Source organism: Poecilia reticulata, chromosome 11 (genome assembly GCF_904066995.2).
Source record: "Poecilia reticulata chromosome 11, P_reticulata-male-v2, whole genome shotgun sequence".
NCBI classification, from domain to species: Eukaryota; Metazoa; Chordata; class Actinopteri; order Cyprinodontiformes; family Poeciliidae; genus Poecilia; species Poecilia reticulata.
In genome coordinates this window covers 6499267-6518960 of record NC_088840.1, presented here as the reverse complement: position 1 = coordinate 6518960, position 19694 = coordinate 6499267, and the positions used below count along the sequence as shown (strand labels likewise).

The window sequence follows — 19694 nt, the reverse complement described above, 5'->3', positions numbered from 1 at the left end:
AACATGGCTCCTCTATTAACCCTTTAACAATGTTTTTAACCAGGCGGCTAGAGAGTGCTAATTACTGCCCGCTAGTCTGAAGGAGTTTTGTGGAGGAGCTAAGGGGCGTTTTCTCTGTGAGGCGGAATGTCAGAATTTTGGAAAAGGCTTCATGAAAGAGCTGCGTCTTGAAGGCGGAGCTAGGTCCAACCAGGCTGAATGGTTGCCATGGAGATCAAATGATTTATCAAACATGCATGAAAGAATCAAAGCTAAAGGGACAATAAATGTCTAAATCTAAGCTAATTTTCACCTTCAGGTTACAAAAATAAACAATACAACAATGTTGCTAAGAAATAATGTAAAAATGATAAAAGTTTTGACCAGATTTCCAGGGCCATTTGTTCTAATGAAACATCTCCTTAGCATTGTGAATTAATGCAGCTCTGGTGCATGAGCTCAGAAATAAGCCGTCGGGGCGACGTGTTGCATGTTTGGTTGACTCACACAATCCACCGAGCTCGTCAAAAGTAGGCCGTGGCACGGCCGCCTGCCGCTCTGCACAGTGTAATATAAGCGAACAAAGAGCGTCTGAAAGCACGCCCATGGAGGAGAAGAAAAGAATGGTTTAATAAAAGCACAGACGGGGAGGAAATGAGAGGAAGGTGGGAGCAGCCTTCCTACGAGACCGTGATTAACATTTGATTGGCTGTCACAGTTAACTCCAGCCATGCTCTCCGTGTCCTTGGAGGAAACGCAGCGGCCGATTGTTTAGGAAAGAAAGGAACGAGCTAGAAAAATCTAAAACTACGCAAGAGTGTCGTAGAAAAGAGCAGGGCGTGAGAGGGGGGATGGGAGGATGTGAGGAGGGAGCGAGAAGGAGAGTGTTAATTAGAAGGAAAAAAAAATCAGCTCAAGTCTTTCGTCTGAGTGTCAGTCGTATGGATTCTGCTCCACTCAACCATTTCTGACCTGCAACGACAACAATGATTAACAGCACACTGTATTTGAGAACTGGTTGTTTACAATATTATCATGCTCGTAATTAAAAGTCAATTGGCCAAAAGTGGGCATTTCCTGTGGCTGTCTAATCAGTTTTATTAAAGGGAATTTTACCATCTCATTCCAACTCAATAAAACAATTTATTGAAAAACGTGAGTTTTATTATTTTAAACTGACATGTTTACATTAAGCACATTTCATAATTCCCATTTGCTCAATTTTATGGCCAATGGAGACGCAGTTACTGTCTCAAAAAGGACACGGTTCACATCCACACACTGAAACACGAAACCGACTTTTTGAAATTTCCCCTCTCTGGAACCCGTTTTCAAAAGTTTTGGTTTCCCAAAATGTCACATCCATATGGACACTTCAGCCTCAACGACAAAAAAGCAAAAAATGTAGTCTAGTCTCCGTGTGGGTGGGATTTTATATGAGGTTATGGCACCTTGTTGGTTGTCTCTGTGTGTTTTAGTGGGAAAGGCCAAGATTTGGAATCAAACCTTTGATGTTACTTAGTTAAGAAGTTACAGTCCCAGGTCGGCTCCTTTTCATTCCGCTTTACAATTACTGTCTGCTCTGTGGTTCTATATCATATAAAATCCCTCCAGGAATCCATTAAACTGTAGTGTAATCGTGAGAAAAATTCAAGGTGTATAAATGTCTCAGTGCTTCTCAGAGCATTAAAATGTCTTTGCTCCTCATGCCCAGTCTATTTTTAAAAGAACTTTTAACTAACCATGTAAGTGTAGTACTTAAAAAAGCAAAAGAAAAAAAGGGAAGTCAACACTACAACTAGATAAGTCAGTGAAAAGTTTTAATTAAAAAATAGCAAAGGAGAGGGAAGTAGCTCAGTTATGCTAGCTTGACTATGACAACCCTAACATGTAGATGTGCTGTGGAATCCAATGTGTTTTGGTTCAGTTAGAAATAAAACACTAATTCTGACAGATAATAAGTAGAGCAGATGTTAAAATTAGCTAGTCTACCACCGCAGACTGTCAACTACTAATAATCACAAAATAAACATCAAGCCTGAAAAACATAAAGCTGTAACGGACTAAATGTTCTTTTGTTTGTGCGGGAAATGTTTGCGCATTTTTCGATGTTGAATCTTGATGCAGTAGTGGAGCCGCTGTACATCAGTTGTCAATCAGTAGCTGACAGAGAGCAAGAAAAAAGAAGAATACAAGTGGTTCTGAGCTATTCCTCAGCGGCTTTTCTCGGTTATTTTCCCTTTCTTGTGGCGCATGCGCTAAATTAATAATGGCTACATCTTCAGATTTCATTTTGTTAACAGAATTGTTTGACTGCGGCAGAGGATGGTCAGTCTTTTTGCCCTTCAGGTATTTATAGGTATTCTATACCTATAAATACCTGTTTCATCTGGACACTCTGTTTTTGTTGTTGTTTTTTTAAATAAAAGATCATTTCAAAGAAGGATGTTTATTTCCTTGTGAGTTTGCGCAAATTGGCATTGAGATTTAGACAACTGTCCAGTATAGTCGGTCTTGGTGTCCCCATTTTTTATTTTTTTTTGCCTGCCCCTGAAATGTTTGCGCGCGCCTCTGCTCATGTCCGTAGAAAGTACTGGAAGCAGTTTTTTCTTCATACTACTGTGACAACTAAGTAACAGCTCGTCAAAAGTTGTGGAACAAGGGCTGAGCGAGAAGTAAGTAATGAAAGATACATTATTCATTCGACATGAGGTTAATATTTCATGACCAGCAGGGAGAAAATGATGCCCCGAGATTCTCCCTCAGTCTGAACCAGGGCTCAGTGGAAATCAGCAAAGTCTGAGGGAGCAGATCACATCTGTGTGTTCTCCGTCTTCCAGACAGCTGTTCCTGGGGAATCTCCTCGGCAGCCCCTGAACTCTTCGTAGATGTGCTGGATTCAAACTACGTTGGCATTTTATGATGTTGTGGCTGTTTTGATGCCTGAGCTTGTGTCGCCCGTGGTAACGGTGCACCAGAAAGCAGAAGGATTGATGGAGAAAGATGCACTGCAGCAACTTGCTGTAGCAGCATGATTCATAGTTTCTGTTTGCCCACTCAAAGGCCGTCCAAGTCCGACAGAACAAGCTGTGCTCCCTTTCATTAGGCCGCTAATGCCGTCGCAATATTCTGGTGGAATCAATTAAACGCCAAGAGAGCTAAATCGTGTTTCTGTTCCAGAAGCGTTTGGGGGTTTTGGACTGACCAAACACAAGCTCTTCCTGGTATTCTTTGAGGGAGTGATGTATTTAAATGGTAACAAAAATTGTGTTTTCACTTCCTCCATAAAACTGACATCACTCAGCAGACCTGAAAAGAAACTGAAAATGTTTCAGTATAACATGCTTTTTTTTCCTGCAGAGAACCAGTATTTTATTTTCTTGGCTTAGAAAATAAATTGCTTCGACTGAACTGAAGACGATAAAAGATTTATTTATCTCTTAAGGCTGAACTTGTCTGCCATTTCTCTAGCTTGGTTCTGTATCAGTGTCTGTGTGCGTGTGTGTGTGTGTGTCTGCATTTACTTGCTGTCCTGGTAACAGTCTGCTGAAAAGTACAGTATTTGCATCATATAAAATAAGCAGGGGAAGTCAATCTTGAAAAACGATCATTATAACAAATATACATAAATAATAAAAGAAAATGAAAATAGATATTTTCTTTGCAAAGGTATCAACAATTGATATAGCTCTATCAACTGCTTGATAGAGCTATAACTCAATGCTGTATGTTAGCTAGCTAGCTAACAGTGCGCTAGCTAGCTAGCTAGTGCACTGTTACCACTTGAACTGTCTGCTAGCTAACTAGATGGCTAGATTTTTCAGATAGATTGATGGTCTCACTAACCTTTAAATTAATTTATTGGAGCTTATTAAACCATTCTTTGCCTATTTTTTTTTCTTTTAGATTTTCTCACATTAAAAGAAAACCTGTTAAGAGGCTTTTTTCACTTTCTATGGACATGGTGAGTAGAAAGCCAGTCTAAATAAATCTGTCTGAAGCAATAAAAACACATGATAGAAAGCAATCGGCGGGAGAGGCTGATGGTAAGAAAGGAAAAGTCACGTACTAGATGGATCTGTCTGGCTCAACGGTTGTTATTCTCTACATTCTGGACCGATAGGTCTGCGTTTGCTGAACAGGCCATCGGCGCGGTCCGAACAGGCCACACTCTCCTGGGTGGGTGGGTCTTATCGCAACAAAAGGATGTAGAGCACAATCGATCGTCCTTCCTGTCGTTCTGAGTCACCTGCTAAGACATCAGACAGAGTGTGTGCTCTGTATTTACACAACCTTATATAAGCATTGATTTGTTGAACTGTGTGCTGCGACTAGCAGCTTTCACTAGAGGATGACCGACTGATAAAAAAAAGGGAGAGAGCGACCATTGTGGCGGCAAAATAAAGGTTGCTAAGCGACACGTTATCTGTGAAAATCTGAGCTATGTGTTTCTTAAAAAAACAAAAAAAAAAACACAAAAGATGGGACAAATTTACCATTGTATTCATTGTATGCCTTTATTGGTGCATTATTTTAAAAACTGCTACATTATTACATGTTCTTGTAAGTAGCTTGTTGACAAAAACTGTTAACAGTGTAGATTTTTCTGAATGTCACTGCATGTATAAAACTACTGACGTTCGGATATACCATGAATTAATTTTCATAATGTATCAGGGCTGGGCAATAATGCTGAAAAACATATCATGATATAGGCGTTTTATAATCACTCAATATTGATCATTATTGATTAAAGTTTTGTTATAAATATCTGAAAACGTACAAACTGGTGACGTGAGCTTTCCAGTTTTGTCCACAGTTTTCACTAAACACCGTCATTTTGTAATTTTAAGTGGTTTTGACGCTTGATGGCGAAACCTTAAACGACTCCTTCGCAAGTTACTTAACAGGTTGTTGCTAGGTAACCAAACAGTGAGCGAGTAGGTTGATGCCACCAACCTTGCTTAGCTAGCCGTGACAAGTGAAGCTGCTAGCTAAGCAACGGTGCTTGGCTAGAGGCTAATTGAGCGACTAGCTAAGTATATTGCTTAGCTAGCTAGATTAGCTAGGTTGCTCAGCTAACCTTGCAGCCGACTAAGCAAGGTTGTTTAGTAGCCGCTTCATTGCTAGCTAGTTGAGATAGCAACTGTTTGAGATGCCAGCTAGCATTCTGGGGAATGTTCTGGGAATCTATTGAAACTGATCATGTGTCTTATTGTAATAGTTATAATCACAGATAATAATCTGGATGTACAATATTATAGTGTTGTTGTTCTTGCTTGAAAAAGGTAAATAGTCAAAAGTAGATATAGATAGAGGTAATAGATGAACTACATCAGAAAATAGATAAAAATAGATGGCAGTTCAATTTACCAGTTTTCCCGAAATTGTTTAGTATTATTATAACCATCATTTGGCTCTCAGTCAGGTTTCACCTTCCCCCTCCTTATCTGGGAAACCTCCATTCCTGTGGGGGTGCATGAACATTAACCCAGCATGAGAGGAACTCTCTTCTCATCTCAGCCCACATCCTCCCCATGCAGCGGGTGCCATATGCTGCAAACACACTCAGACTCCCGGACCCAAATGCACAGACTGCAGACTATGGCTTCAGTTCTTAACTGTTGTGGGTTTTTTTTTTTCCATTCTTCTCTGCATCAAGAAGGTTTTTCTCTTGGTGTTGCTATGACGATACGTTGCAGCAACTGGGGAGCACGGAGATGAGTAATGAGGTGTCACGACAGCACCATGGGTTACTAGTGACCCCTCACCCTGGAGGGTGCTGAGAACACAGGTAGTGAGGAAAACAAGGGTGCACACTAATCTTCCCTTAAAAGCTAATCTCACGCCTGGCTGTTTACAGCCCTCTAACTGTATCTGGGAATAAAAACTGGATAGCAGCCAGGAACAGAGACAAGAACAGGACAGAACACAAGTGATCGTACACAGTCCATTGCTTGCATTAATAAGATAGATAAAATGGAAAAACAAAACTGGTTGTTAAATTCCTCTGGACTGATTAGGAAATACAAACGGGTACGAAACGCCTTCCAATAGCATTTCTCTGTCTCTGACCGCTATACTTTGTAACGTGGTTGGATGACGTATAGCAGGGGACCCAACAGCGTCCCTCAGGGCCCGCTTCCCTTTTTAGATGTGTCCCTTCGACCAGCACACCAGCTCTGCAGCAACTCGTTAACGACGCTTTGGTTTAAATCCAGTGGTAGAGTGGAATTATTTGGCCGAACTGCAAAAACTCTCAAAATCTTACCACGGACTTTTTGGTCTAGTTTCAAATATTTTAGTACACTGGAAATAAGACAAAACTAACTCAAAAGTAGCATTTCAGCAAGATGTACAATCTTGTTTAAAGTAAATAATTCTTCAATACACATTATTTAAAAAGTATTAGTTCCACTGGCAGATTCTTTTGGAAATGCGTCAGAAGTTTAATCGTTTTACGAGACGAGAGCACATCGTCAAAGCTTCACTTTGACCATTCATCCACCCATCCAAATTTTGATATCAGATAATCAAGCAGTACAAAAAGTAGCTTTTAAATGAAAACATTCCAACAAACCAACGTGATGCTATAGGAGGAAGATTTTCCTTCCTGCGATCGACTTCATGCTGGCCTGATCCGAAGCAGAACAAGTCCACCTTTGATGAAAGTATGAAAGGTTTTGCAAATTGAAATTACGAAAACAAATTTGCTCAATGGGAGCATGCCAATTTTGTACAAACTCTATAAAAGGAGTATATTTCAATGGAAACACTTTGTTTTCGCATCACTCGATTCATGTCATCAAACAACCGGATGGTACTACTGGTGAAAACGACAAAAAAGACAACAGGAAGTGGTAGGAAAATAATGGCGCCACATGTTTTTTTCTGATTTATCGCGTGAACAAACTTACTATATTTCTTATTTAATGGAAAGACCCCAATTGTGAAATGATTTTTCGACATTTGCGAAGTATCAAAAATGTTTTGCTCACATTTGTAAAGGGAACTCGACTACTGCTGGTCATCACAAACACCTGGTTGGCACAAGCAGCTTTTAGGTTTACTGGGAAATTACTTTCCTTTTGTTGCTGAAAACGCAACAATTGTTCCTTTATGGGCTGGATTTTGCATTTACTCGAGTATCTTTGACTAATATTGAGATTTATTTGAAGATCTGATACCTTTAACTGTGGAAAAACAGGCAAAAAGACAAAATCTTTACAGGGATCAAAACCCACTGAATAAGTAATTATTTAATCTGTTTTGTGTCTTTCTGGGATTCTGTTCAGCACTTTTTCCATGCAAAATTGTCTCACCTTTGATCTCTTTTCATATCCTGTCCTCACTGTTCCCCCTTCCCTTTGTAGCTGTGCATCCTAGTGAATCATCCGCCTAAGATGAAGCTTTCTTTCTTTCTCTTTCCATCTCTCAGTGCATTATTGATCTGAGCAACGCGAGCAGCCACAAAAGCTCTGCGGTTTGCGTAAGAGCGTGAACTGAATCAACCTCCATTTCATCCAGATTTAATTTCTCTCAGATAGGACCGTTAATTTAACCAAGAATGACTTGAGGGAAGCAGGTGTAAAAAGGTTTTCCTCCTTTGTGTCGAGTGCAACAACGACACGTCACGTTTTATGCCAGGAAAGTGTGAGAGCGGCTCTTCACTCCAGCGCAGTTTGATACGGTCACGGTTGTATTAAGGCTGCAACAGGAGATGGCTTTTTAAGCGATTTCCTAACAGCAGGTGCAGCACAGCCAGTAACTCCGCCATGAATTGCCCAATTTTCTGGCCCAAATAATTCAACTTTAAAACCAGATTTCTTCTCCGTTTTGCTTTCCTGTCACTCATAAATGTTTAAGGTCATCAACTTCAAAATACAAAATTTAGTTTTCAAGTAAAAGAATCTAAATTGATCTATGTAAAAAATGTAATCACTTAGCTTGTTTCTAAAACGTTGCTTTTAAAGGGGCAGCATTATTTGTTTCCCAGTAACCGTGTTAACTTTAGTTGTAAAAATGCTACACGTGTCAAATATGACTTAAAAGAAATTTAACTTCATAATTCAGTGCCTTGAAATAGGGCCTCTGTCTCTTTAAAAACACCTGCTCTTTCTGAAACTCAGCCTCCTGAAAGTCACCACATCTCCCAGGTGGAGCTTTGCCCTTGGAGGTGGGGCTAGGTCCAACAAGGCGTTTTGCACAGATGAAAGGTTGCCAAGGGAGATTAAAGGGTCTCTCAAAGATGAAAGGATCAAAGCAACATTTCAGGTTTGTTTTTGATGAGAGAATAATAATATAACATGTATTAATCCTCAAAAGAGAAGTTGATTTTTTTTTGTACTACTTCTCCTTTAAGTTGGTCAAAACCAAAATCACAGCAGTCTATAACATGAGTTTTAGTCTAAAAAAGGAAAAGAAATAGCCTGAAGGCTTGTACTTATTCTTATCTAGAACTTCTTAAAAATCAATATTAAGAAATTGTTTACTTAAAACAAGTTCCTATATCTGGCTGAAAAGTTACTTGTAAGTTAATTTTGTCTTATTTCAAGCACACTAAGGTATTCGCAACAAAAATACATTTTTCCTTGACATCGAGAACGTCTGGTGTCTTATTTGAACTTTTACCATTCATCCAGTTAATTAGAACGAACTCCTCACTGCTTGGCTATCACAACATGTTGCCAAAAGTTGAGGAGGATTGCAGGTTTAAATCAGGCAGTTCACTCAAGTACATAAACAGCATTTCATCAGCGGCAATGATGAAATGCTGTTTCTGCCGCTGTAATGGTTGTAAATCTAGAACTCTTCACTCTAAGCGCTTTTGCAAGGAGAACATTTAGCACCCTTTCCTTTTCTCAGGTTATTTGCCATCAACTCTTCTGAATCTCTAAACCCTAGAGTGGTGTGCTAAGATGAAGACAGCATCAGAAAAGTTGCAATTAGAAATGTATTTTTTGATAAAAGCAATGTAAAAATTGCAGTACGATCTTAAAATACTCCTGGATCTGTGAAAAAATAAAAAAAAAAAAAATATATATATATACATTTTTCATTCATTACAAAATATAGAAATACTCTTAAATGAATCACCAGTAATTTTCTAAATCAGCGACTAACACGTATAACTGGACTGGTTTGTGCACCTGCACACATCTATCTAGATGGCAATTAGTGTTTCAGAGAATCCCTAATTGATCCAAACAGGTCATTGCGTGAGCGTTGGCGCTTGCAGAGCGAACCCACTGCGACTTCAAATTGCTTTAATAAAGAAAGACTTTTCCCCGAGCAGTAGGAGGCGGTTGGCTTCTGAGACGATGCAGATGCCATTCTATGATTAATCACTACAAATCAAAAAGACCCCCAGTCACACATACGAGCTCCACAAATCGTAAACACGCTATTAACAGACCGTCTTGATTGGAATTTTGCTTTACAGCTCATCATTTTGTGAGCCAGGTTTCACTGAAATGCTTTCGGTTCGAAGCAGTCCGGTGAGCTGCGCTATTGTTGTATTTCATTAGGGTGAAACGCTGGCAGCAGGCTGTAAACGCATCAAATAAAGTCGAATTTATCAGTAGGAAAAATATTACCTTTGTTTCGTTTTACATGAGCATTTTGAGATTCCAGTGAACCTCTGGAGGACAGCTGATCATATCGCCAAAAGGTTTTGGGTAATAACTCAGAGTGTCTGTAAAAACGCTCTGCTAAGTCTCACTCTGCCTGGTTCGGTTTTAGCCAAATTGGGTACATGCCTGGATACATGGTTGTGCCGTTTGTAAAGCAACACAGTAAAAAAATTAACAGCAATAATGGGCTCTTTGCACTTGCAGCGCTGACGTCGCATCCGCATGAGCAACGCGCGTTCTTGTTTCCGCTTTGAGTTACCATGACAGCTAGAAAAGGCGAAGTTGTATTTCAGACACAAATAAAGCAATACCATGAACATTGTTGTCTTCATAAGCTTTTAAGTTTTCATGGATTTCCAAGCGATCCTGAATTAAGAAGGCGGTGGCTGCCAGCTAAAGCTAACGCCGCACAGCAAAGTTTGCAGCCTTCACTTTCCAGACAAAAATATTTCGCTTTTTACCCAGTGGTAGCTACTTCCTTGTAGCAGGAAGCTACATGTTCTGAAACTAGCTACTGATATTATTAATGATAAGGCGGAGAAAGAGAATACTCATTTAAGTTAGCGTTGGGGAGGCTGGTGATGAGCAACTGGACTCTCAGTCATTTTCTCAGTTGTATACAACTGAGAAAATGCCTACAAGAAAATAACTTCTTACCTACATTGCCATATTTAAGGAAATTGAAGGACCCAACTGCAGACAGGAAGTAGGCAATGTCATGAGGAAGAAGATTTACTAACAAAAACCAGAAAACAAGAACTTACAAACAGTAGGAAGAACACAGAACCATAAACACAGAAAAAAAAAACCTCCAGTGAGGAGTGATGGAAAATTTGAGGATGAGAAATTCAAAAGCAATGATTACCAACACGAGGAAGGGGGAAGTTGAATGAACTCAATGAGTAACAGCTGTGTGGGGAGCATGAGCAGGGGGAACAGGGGGGAAATGATCAAAATGTAAACACTTCAGAGCAGGACAAGTACTGGGAATCGCACACGGAACGTGACTGGGACGACAAAAACAAAACGACAAGCAGAACTTGAACTCCAAGGGATCATGAGATAAACATGCAAATATGAACAGTCGAGAACCTGAACATGTCCTAACACCAGGATGGTGAAGGAGATGAAAAAAGACGTGTGGAAGGCCTATAGAGTCAACAATAAATGTAACTGAGGAATTTTATTTTAAATATGCCTGATTTTTCTACATCAAACAATTCCTATAAACCTTTCATAATTAATTCAGTACTTCCTGTTTCTACATTTTATTAGATTTCCTTAAGATAGATGCAACAGTTAAAGTATAAGAATACACGAATTTCAAAAATCTTGCAATGTTCAGGAAAGTGTTGCATTTATATTTATCACCCACCTAACTATGATGCTCCAAAATAAAGTTCAACCATTAAGTTTTTTTTTACTTCAGCACATACTTGAAAAGCTGGAGTCAGATTTAACAGGAAGATGGGTGAAGCTAAGTAAAAATGCACACCACACTGCTCAGATTTTTGTTTTATTGGAAGATCAATGTTTTAAAACCACGTTTCATTTTATGTTGTAGTTGATGATCAAATATTTTCTCACTCATAACAACCAAACAAGTTTTTTGCTTTATATGTGGAAATTTTCCCCCAGACATGTTTGCTAATGATCAATGAAAATATCACATTTAGAAACAGTGATTTTGCTTGTAGGTGCATATTTATTGTTATGGACAAAATGGCATGGATCTTTTGTATTCTCCTGATAACATTTATAGAAATTAGACTAAATTTCTTGACTGCGCGGACTTGTGATGATCAGAACCTTTCGAACACGGCGTGTTTGAACGGGGAAAAAGTAGATCCGAACACCGGGCTCTTTACAGGCTGATGCAAGTTGAATGAGGGAGCTGTCAGCTTAATGGTATGATAGAAAAACAGAGAAAATAACCGGATATTTCCTTGATATGTCTTTAAGCTCAATAGTTGTTTTTTTTAAATTATGGAACATGCCAAGTGTCAATTTTCTCATTTTGATGGAGAATGTTGGCAACAATTAGCCAGATTTACCAAGCTAGCTCTGATAAATGCTCACATATGGGAGCCTTTCGTGCTACGGAAGGAGGAAATATAGAGATGTCAGAGCTTCAAATCTGTTTAATTTTTCTGTTTAAAGACTGACTGATCTATTTGTTTAATTTCTTACATCAGATTATTTCACATGTAACATTTCATATTAGAAATGAAATATTCCACCAGTGGAACCGGAAATTATTTTTTTTTATCAATATGAATGAGTTATTGACTTAAACAAGCTTCCATATCTTGCTCAAAAGTTGCTTATTAATAAGTTTTGTCTTATTTCAAGTGTTCTAAGATATTTTCACTAAAAACTGGACAAAAAATACTTTGTAAAATTTTACCTTCAAATGATACAAATTCAACTTTACTGATCTCAAAGGGAAATTAAATGTTGTTATAACTCATATAAATTTGATTAATGATAACATTACCCAAACCATGAATTTCAGTGTTTAAATTCAAACTAATCAAACTCAATTTGGTAGAAAATAATCCGAAAGAATTAATTAAAATGGATTTTAAACACAAAAATAGTCTAATTATGGTGAAGCTGAACAATATTACAACATCATGAATATAGCGTCTTATAAGTCTGTATAAATACTTTTTTGTTAGTTTTTCTGTTTTAAATATTTGGAATACTTTCCTGTTTTATCCATAGTTTTCACACCACAATGTTTTTTTAATATATTTTTTTATTTTTAAGCAATTATGAGGAATGAAGGCAAAACCAGAAACTGCTGCTGCGCAAGTGACTCAACAGGCTGTTGCTAGATAACCATAGAATGAGTGAGTTGCTAGGTAACCAAAGAGTGAGTGAGTTGCTAGGTAACCAAAGAGTGAGTGAGTTACTAGGTAACCAAAGAGTGCGTGAGTTGCTAGGTAGCTAAAGAGTGAGAAAGTTAATTGATTCCACCATTCTTGCTTAGCTAGCTGCGAGAGGTTGAGCCATAGACATAATAAAAGAATAGATGCCTCATGGACTGCTCTTTCTTGCTGTTGCAAACGTGACGTAGGGCCGCCATCTTGGAGTGGTCGCCAGCTCTACTCAACGTTGTACGTTTGAGGCACAACGATGTGTCAGCGCATTTAATTAATAATAACTCGCTAAAGACTGAACAGATTTTCACACTTTTTTACTAGAAACCTGATTCAAACAGCTATCATAGCTACATTTAAGAGGAAATTTATTTTTTAAAAGTATTTTTGAATTGAATTGATACATGGGTCAGCATATTTAAATATTAGTGGGGACTACTGATGTTAGGGCTATCGGTCGGCAGTCATTCAGGCCCTTCACTGGAAGGTTATTTCAAGTGTGCTAAGAATTTCACACTAGAAACTAAACAGAAAATACTTTATAAGATTTTGCGTTTTGTAGTGTTGGACTTCAACATCCAGGAACCAAAAGAGGGAAAGCCCTTTCATCATGTCTTCAGCTCCACTGGGCTGAAAATAGAACAACAACAAAATAAAGACACAATTCAGAATCCCTCCGTCGTTTGAAAGTGTGATGTGTTCATGAATGGTGAGGGAAGTGAGCACTTTTCCTCAACTAGCTGTCCAGTCAAAGATTTAAAAAAAGGCAGCAGTCCCAGTGTAACCTTTATTTGCCCCAACATTAGGAGTGTGGATTGCAGATGGAGGGATTTGGCACGCTTCATGAGTACACAATTTACACATACACACACGCACACACACACACACAATGAAGGATTTCTCTCAGGAGGGAAGCTGTTGGTCACAGGCATCCAGCTGAGGAAGTCACCCCATCACCATATGTCCGCTCCGTCCGCCCAAGTCGGCCCATCTTTTCTGTTCCTTACCAGTCACCTTCTGTTTGTCAAACTGTTTTTCAGGTATTTCTCTTCCTTTGTGGAGGAACCGTGCCCTGTCGCTGCCGTGGTAACATCATCTCTGTGCAATCAGACACTCTACGGAGGCAAGACTGCTAATGTGTGCGCAGAAGTAACCGGAGAAGCCCACGTTCTACAACACTGACTCCAGGAGCAACAGTGGAGCTTTGTCTCAAATGCCAATTTACTAGGTGGGAGAACCACAGATATGTTGTCTGATCCAAGTTTTCCTAATGTAAACCTTCGATGCCCCTGTCATACTACTGCTTATTGGGTTCCTGTTTCTATGGAAAATGACACATTTGACCACTTAGAGCCAGTTAATCATTTTTTGCTGTAGATGTTTTTTGGACATGGATTCTCTGATGTGGGCGTTGCAACTCATCTCCAGGACACTCTGCAACTTTAAAAATCCCACAAGACTTGACTCCTCTCCTCCAGCGGGCAGAAGTGGCTAACTTGTGGCTTTTCTCTCTCTTATGACATGTTGCCCGGTCTGTCAAGGTTCTCATTTTCACTCAAGCTTTCATCGTATTACATTTTGAACATTATTTTATTTTAGAGATGATCAACTTCTGCTTCTGTTCTCCTTCTTCCCAGCAAATATGCCAGGAGGCTCTCAAGGTTTCTCTCCAGTGTGTTATAAGCCTGGCAGGCTGCCAGGCTTTACTTCTGGAGGTAAAGCTGCAGCACATGGAGGACAAGATAGACTCGGTCAAAAATCAGGAAATGTTTGTCGAAACACCTTCTTGCTGCAAGGCAACAGTGCTACCAACTGTGCAGCCCTGAACCTACAGTCATCAGCTATTAATGTACTGTAATTAGCATTAACCATATTCTTTAGTGAGTCATTTCCAGCTCACAACCTTTCAAATTCAGCCCTAAATATTATTCAGTAGAGGTGGAATTACAGCAAACAGCTTAAAATGAAAAGTTTTTTGTTGTTACCGAAGCCGGCAACAACGTCAGCAACACAAAAGCTGGATCCATCTGAAGCTGGTTAAAAATGGCAGTTTGCTCATTTTAAAAGCAGCAACTCGTCCTCGGGCCTGCAAATGTCTGAGTCCATGACGAAAACAACAGCTGCACTTAACGGCGGCAGCGTCATCCTTCTCCAGGTGTCCCAGCTGCGCGCTGACGTCATCAGGAGCACGTTCCGCACTCTGTCCAGCCTGGCTGGCGGCGCTGACGTGAAAACGTCTAGAAGCGTCCAGAGTGCCGCAGGAGAGCCGGCGCTTCCTTTTTCCCCCCCATCTCTTTCTCGTCCAATTTGTATCCAATAATCTGCTCCGGCATCGCTATGGAAACTGAGAGGCCGCAATCAAGCAAGCGGCCGTAAAAGCGATGCCTGAGCAAAAATAAAGGGATACTAATAATGGAAGGTAAAAGGAGGGGCGCGAAAACAGTGTTAACTCTGGAGGAGAGATGAGGAGAACGAAATGCAAGTGATTATTGTTTTTTTCTTCTTTTATTTTTGGCATTGTTCGAAATGAAAGATTGGACCAATTAAGTATTGAATTTAAGTGCAATTTGGGATCCTCGACAATTTGAGAGTTATTATTTCTGAGACAATACATGTGAAGCAATCAGTCATCCCTAATAAGGTTTGATTGGGAGCACTTCAGAGAATAAAGGCTAAATCAGCTTAAATGTCTTTTCATTGGCCGGGATCATTCCAGCCGGCCTGGTGTTGCTTTGTGTCGGGCTTTCACAGCCTCCTCAGAGCTAACACACCTTTCAAACACCATCTTGCACCTCTTAAGAAGAATTACTCCAACTGTGACATAATGAGACCTGAGGAGGAGGAATGTATTTTTTGACCCAACCTCCTCTCCTTCTCCCCCAAATTTCAGTTTCTGAGCTTTTTGTGCATGTTTTATTTTAGTTAATTTCTTTTTTTATGCAATGAGAAAGAGCAATGGCCACACCCAAACTGGCAACGAAGGGTTCCAGCATCCCGGGATGCCAGATCGCCATAACTTCACCCTCTCAGACGAACGGGCAGGGCGATCAAATCTGGAGCGACACCTCCCTCACCCACGGTGAGCAGATCGGTGCCGCAGCGGGACAGACTGATGTCCAATGCACCCCAGAGGGGTGTGTGTGTGTGTGTGTGTGTGTGTGTGTGTGTGTGTGTGTGTGTGTGTGTGTGTGTGTGTGCGCGCGCAGTAGAGACAGACTGGCAGCTTTCTGCACCCAGCTGAGAAGCAAGGAAGGAGAAAGAGACTGGGGGTGAGTAGATGGGGGGCAACGGGGTGATAAAGCTGCAGAGAAGCAAAAGGCAATATATTATGAAAGAATGATGACAGAAGGTGGAAGAGAAAAGAAAAGAGGGGGAAGAATCAGGTGGGATGAATAAAAAGATGATGTTCCACCTTAGAAGGCCCATTTCTCCGTATTTATCTGGGAACAGAACCAACAGAACCAACGTTCTGGTCACTTTAATTTGGATTCAAAGTGTTTTGAGCTCTTCTAGCTTCTAGCTGTAACTCGCTCCGTCAGCCTCAAACTAAACAGAACTTTTTGCTCCGTTCTCCTTGTGGAATTGCTCTGCAGTGTCCTCCAGTTTGTCTTCTGTTCATAACCTACTAAAAACATGAACTTTTAAACATGAGTAAACATTTAGAGTAAACATTATTTACTCTAAAGAGTAAATAAGTCCAATTTTTGTAGGAAAAGTGTGAGAGAATCATCACTGTTTAGACAAAAAGCTAGAACAGTTTTGCACGGTTGTCTTATCGAAAGAAATTTAACTTTGTAATTTGACGCCTTCAGAAAGTCATCACAACATGGGTCCTCCATTAACTCTTTAGCAGAGTTTTTGCCACCTCTTGATTGAGAAGTAGCTTCTATAATGAGTTCAGCAGATGTGTAGTTCCATCAGGTGTTTGCCAATTGCTGCTGGCTAGTCTGAAGGAGCTGAGTGACGGTGGAGAAACCTCTCTGTGAGGCCAAAGCTCAGAAGCTTGGAAGCTGCAGCTCTGAGGAGGAGCTTTAGAGAATTCTTTACTTTAAACAAGTTCATTGTGCTGAAAAGTCTCTCGTAAGTTTGTCTTATGTCCAGTACTAAGATATTTGCACTTAAAACTAGACAAGTTTTTATGTTTAGAATAATTCTACTGGATCTGCTGTGTGTAATGGGACGGCTTAGAACAGAATATTTACACAAACTTGACAAGATTACTCACCAAACGATGCACTTCAGCTCTCACACTTTGATGTGTCACTCTGTCCTTTACTCTTTATTGTATTTTTGTTTTGTTTTTGCGTCCTCCTGTTATTATGACACAGAGGCAGTCGGCGGGCCAGATGGATCAGCATCTCTCATCTCTATTTGGTGTGTTTTTTTTCCTCCCCTGTTAGCCTCACATGTGGGTGGAGGAGATTGTGTGCGCTTTCATATCCATGGGCGGACGTGAGTAATCCCAGCATGCAAACATGCACGTGTGTGTGTTTGTGTGTGTGTGTGCGTGTGTGTGTGTGTGGACGCTAAAGCGCTAATGTGACCATTTTTAGGAGGAGCGTGAGTCATTAATCTGAATTGTGTGAGGGAAATGATGCCGCCGGCTTTCGCTCGGGTTCAGGTCCGATAAGACGCGTGTTGAGAAAATGACCAGATTCCCACAGTCCAGTGAAGAGCTGAAGAATCAACTTTTAGCAAATCCACGTGAACAAATCATATATTTTACTCATCTTAATGTGGCATTGGATTAATATTATGTGTAGACACACATCTAACCTTTAATAAAACGCAGCATCCTAGAATTTACATTGAATAGATTTTTTTTTTAAATTGCACGTGTAGATGCTGACAGGTTCACATAACATGCTCTGTTATAAGTGACTTGACCCGTGAGCGATATTAGTTAACGTAACTACATGTCCGCAGAATGATTGATTTTCTTCACAGACAGTTAATATTTGGTCTCTTCCCGCTTTTATGGCTGACTGAGCCGTCGTCGGAGCAGAATCTGAGCATGTGAGATGTAGAAGATCAACAGGAGGATGTCAGTGACATGAACGCACCGACGGGACAGCGCGGCGTTGAACATGGATTTCTGTTGTTTCAGCTACTGGTAGGTCTGTTGAATCAAACAATTGTTAAAGGAGCCGTAGCCAGGGAAATCGACTTTTTTGAGCTTTACGTCATAATAACGTTATTCCCTCGCCTGGAGTGTTGCCTTGATTCTTTCATAAATGTCTGAGAAATCCTTTAATCTCCCGTGGCAACCATTCAGCTGTGGAATACGTCTGGGTGGACATAGCTCCGCCTTCAAGGACGAAAGTTCCTCCTCAGAGCTGCACAAAACAGCCCTCCCTCCTTCCGCTCCTTCAGACTAGCCGGCAGCAATTAGCAAACACCTGATGGGACTGCTGAGCTACTTGTCAGAGCAATGCTGGAGAAAACGTTGTTAAAGGGTTAATAGAGGAGCCATGTAGTGATGACTTCCTGAAGGTGGAGTTTCAGAAAGAGCAGGAGTTTCTTAAAGAGACAGAGGCGTTAAATTACAAAGTCAAATTTCTTTTAACTCACATTGAACATTTTTATAATAACTGAATGTAATGTAATTACTTTATTGTGTTATAAAATGGCACTATGTCCCTGGAAAGCAAACACTGCTGTCCTTTTAAGATAATTTCAATGTACTTGTTGATGAAAACGTTGAAATGAAAACGTTGGCGCACACAATAGGGAAGCTCTGCTTGCAGCAATTTCTGTTGAATCCATCCATCCATCCATCCATCCATCCATCCATCCATCCATCCATCCATCCATCCATCCATCCATCCATCCATCCATCCATCCATCCATCCATCCATCCATCCATCCATCCATCCATCCATCCATCCATCCATCCATCCATCCATCCATCCATCCATTTTCTTCCGCTTATCCGGGGTCGGGTCGCGGGGCAGCAGCTTCAGAAGGGAGGCCCAGACTTCCCTCTCCCCAGCCACTTCTTCCAGCTCCTCCGGGGGAACCCCAAGGCGTTCCCAGGCCAGCCGAGAGACGTAATCCCTCCAGCGTGTCCTGGGTCTTCCCCGAGGCCTCCTCCCGGTGGGACGTGCCCGGAACACCTCACCAGGGAGGCGTCCAGGAGGCATCCTTACCAGATGCCCGAGCCACCTCAACTGGCTCCTCTCGACGTGGAGGAGCAGCGGCTCTACTCTGAGTCCCTCCCTGATGACCGAGCTTCTCACCCTATCTCTAAGGGAGAGTCCAGCCACCCTGCGGAGGAAACTCATTTCGGCCGCTTGTACCCGTGATCTCGTTCTTTCGGTCATGACCCAAAGCTCATGACCATAGATGAGGGTGGGAACGTAGATCGACCGGTAAATCGAGAGCTTCGCTTTTTGGCTCAGCTCTCTCTTCACCACGACGGACCGGTACAGCGCCCGCTTCACAGTAGACGCTGCCCCAATCCGCCTGTCGATCTCCCGTTCCCTTCTTCCCTCATTCGTGAACAAGATCCCCAGATACTTAAACTCCTCCACTTGAGGCAGGACGAAGTTTATATATAATATATATATAACATAAATCTAGTTCTTTCTCTCATTGTTCTTGGTCTTAAGAAATAGAAATAGTTTTGGTGATTCTAGCCGACCTAAAACAAGAGAAGTTTGGTCTGATTTACCCATAAGGCTGGGAGAAAATAAAAGGTGTCTTTTCATTTAGTGTATGGAAGCTTCTGGTTTCAACCGTAGGTGTGAAGCATGCCTCCAAAACGTGTCAGCGTTATTCATGTTGGAGAGACGTGTGAATGAGTAAAAAAGATGAAAATGATTCATCCATTTTCTGCTTCCCTCCCCTCTCTTCTCTTTTCAAAGGGAATCCTGAGATCCTCCGTGTTCATCCAAGATTCTTTTCTCTCTTTTTTTATTTTTTATCCGTCTTCCTTTTTCTCACTCACACATGCAAAGACACAAGTTCAAACATGTCCAAATATCCACTGAAACACCAAAGGTGCATCAGTCACACAACTTCCTGTCAGAAAGCAAACAGCTCCATGCATAATTCATAGAGAACAGACTCTACATTATTCATATTTTGATGTATGGTTATGTAAGCCTCCAAGTTATCCTCCTCAACACACACACACACACAAAGAAAGCTATTTGTGTGCAAATGTTTTCTTTATTTCTACTTATCTGCATTTGTC

The 19694-nt window shown here is 40.7% G+C and overlaps 1 long non-coding RNA gene across 7 annotated transcripts in view; it reads left to right on the top strand.

The window, feature by feature from the left end:
- Positions 1 to 19694, top strand: part of LOC103472064 (uncharacterized) — a 34213-nt gene that overhangs the window by 9238 nt on the left and 5281 nt on the right. For 2 of the 7 annotated variants that reach the window (XR_014089803.1, XR_014089800.1), the window contains exon 2: positions 13537 to 17609. This is a non-coding gene — a long non-coding RNA (uncharacterized LOC103472064). The remainder of the gene's footprint in view (positions 1 to 13536; positions 17610 to 19694) is intronic. The other 5 variants (XR_014089806.1, XR_014089805.1, XR_014089804.1 and 2 more) reach the window with 5 other exon arrangements.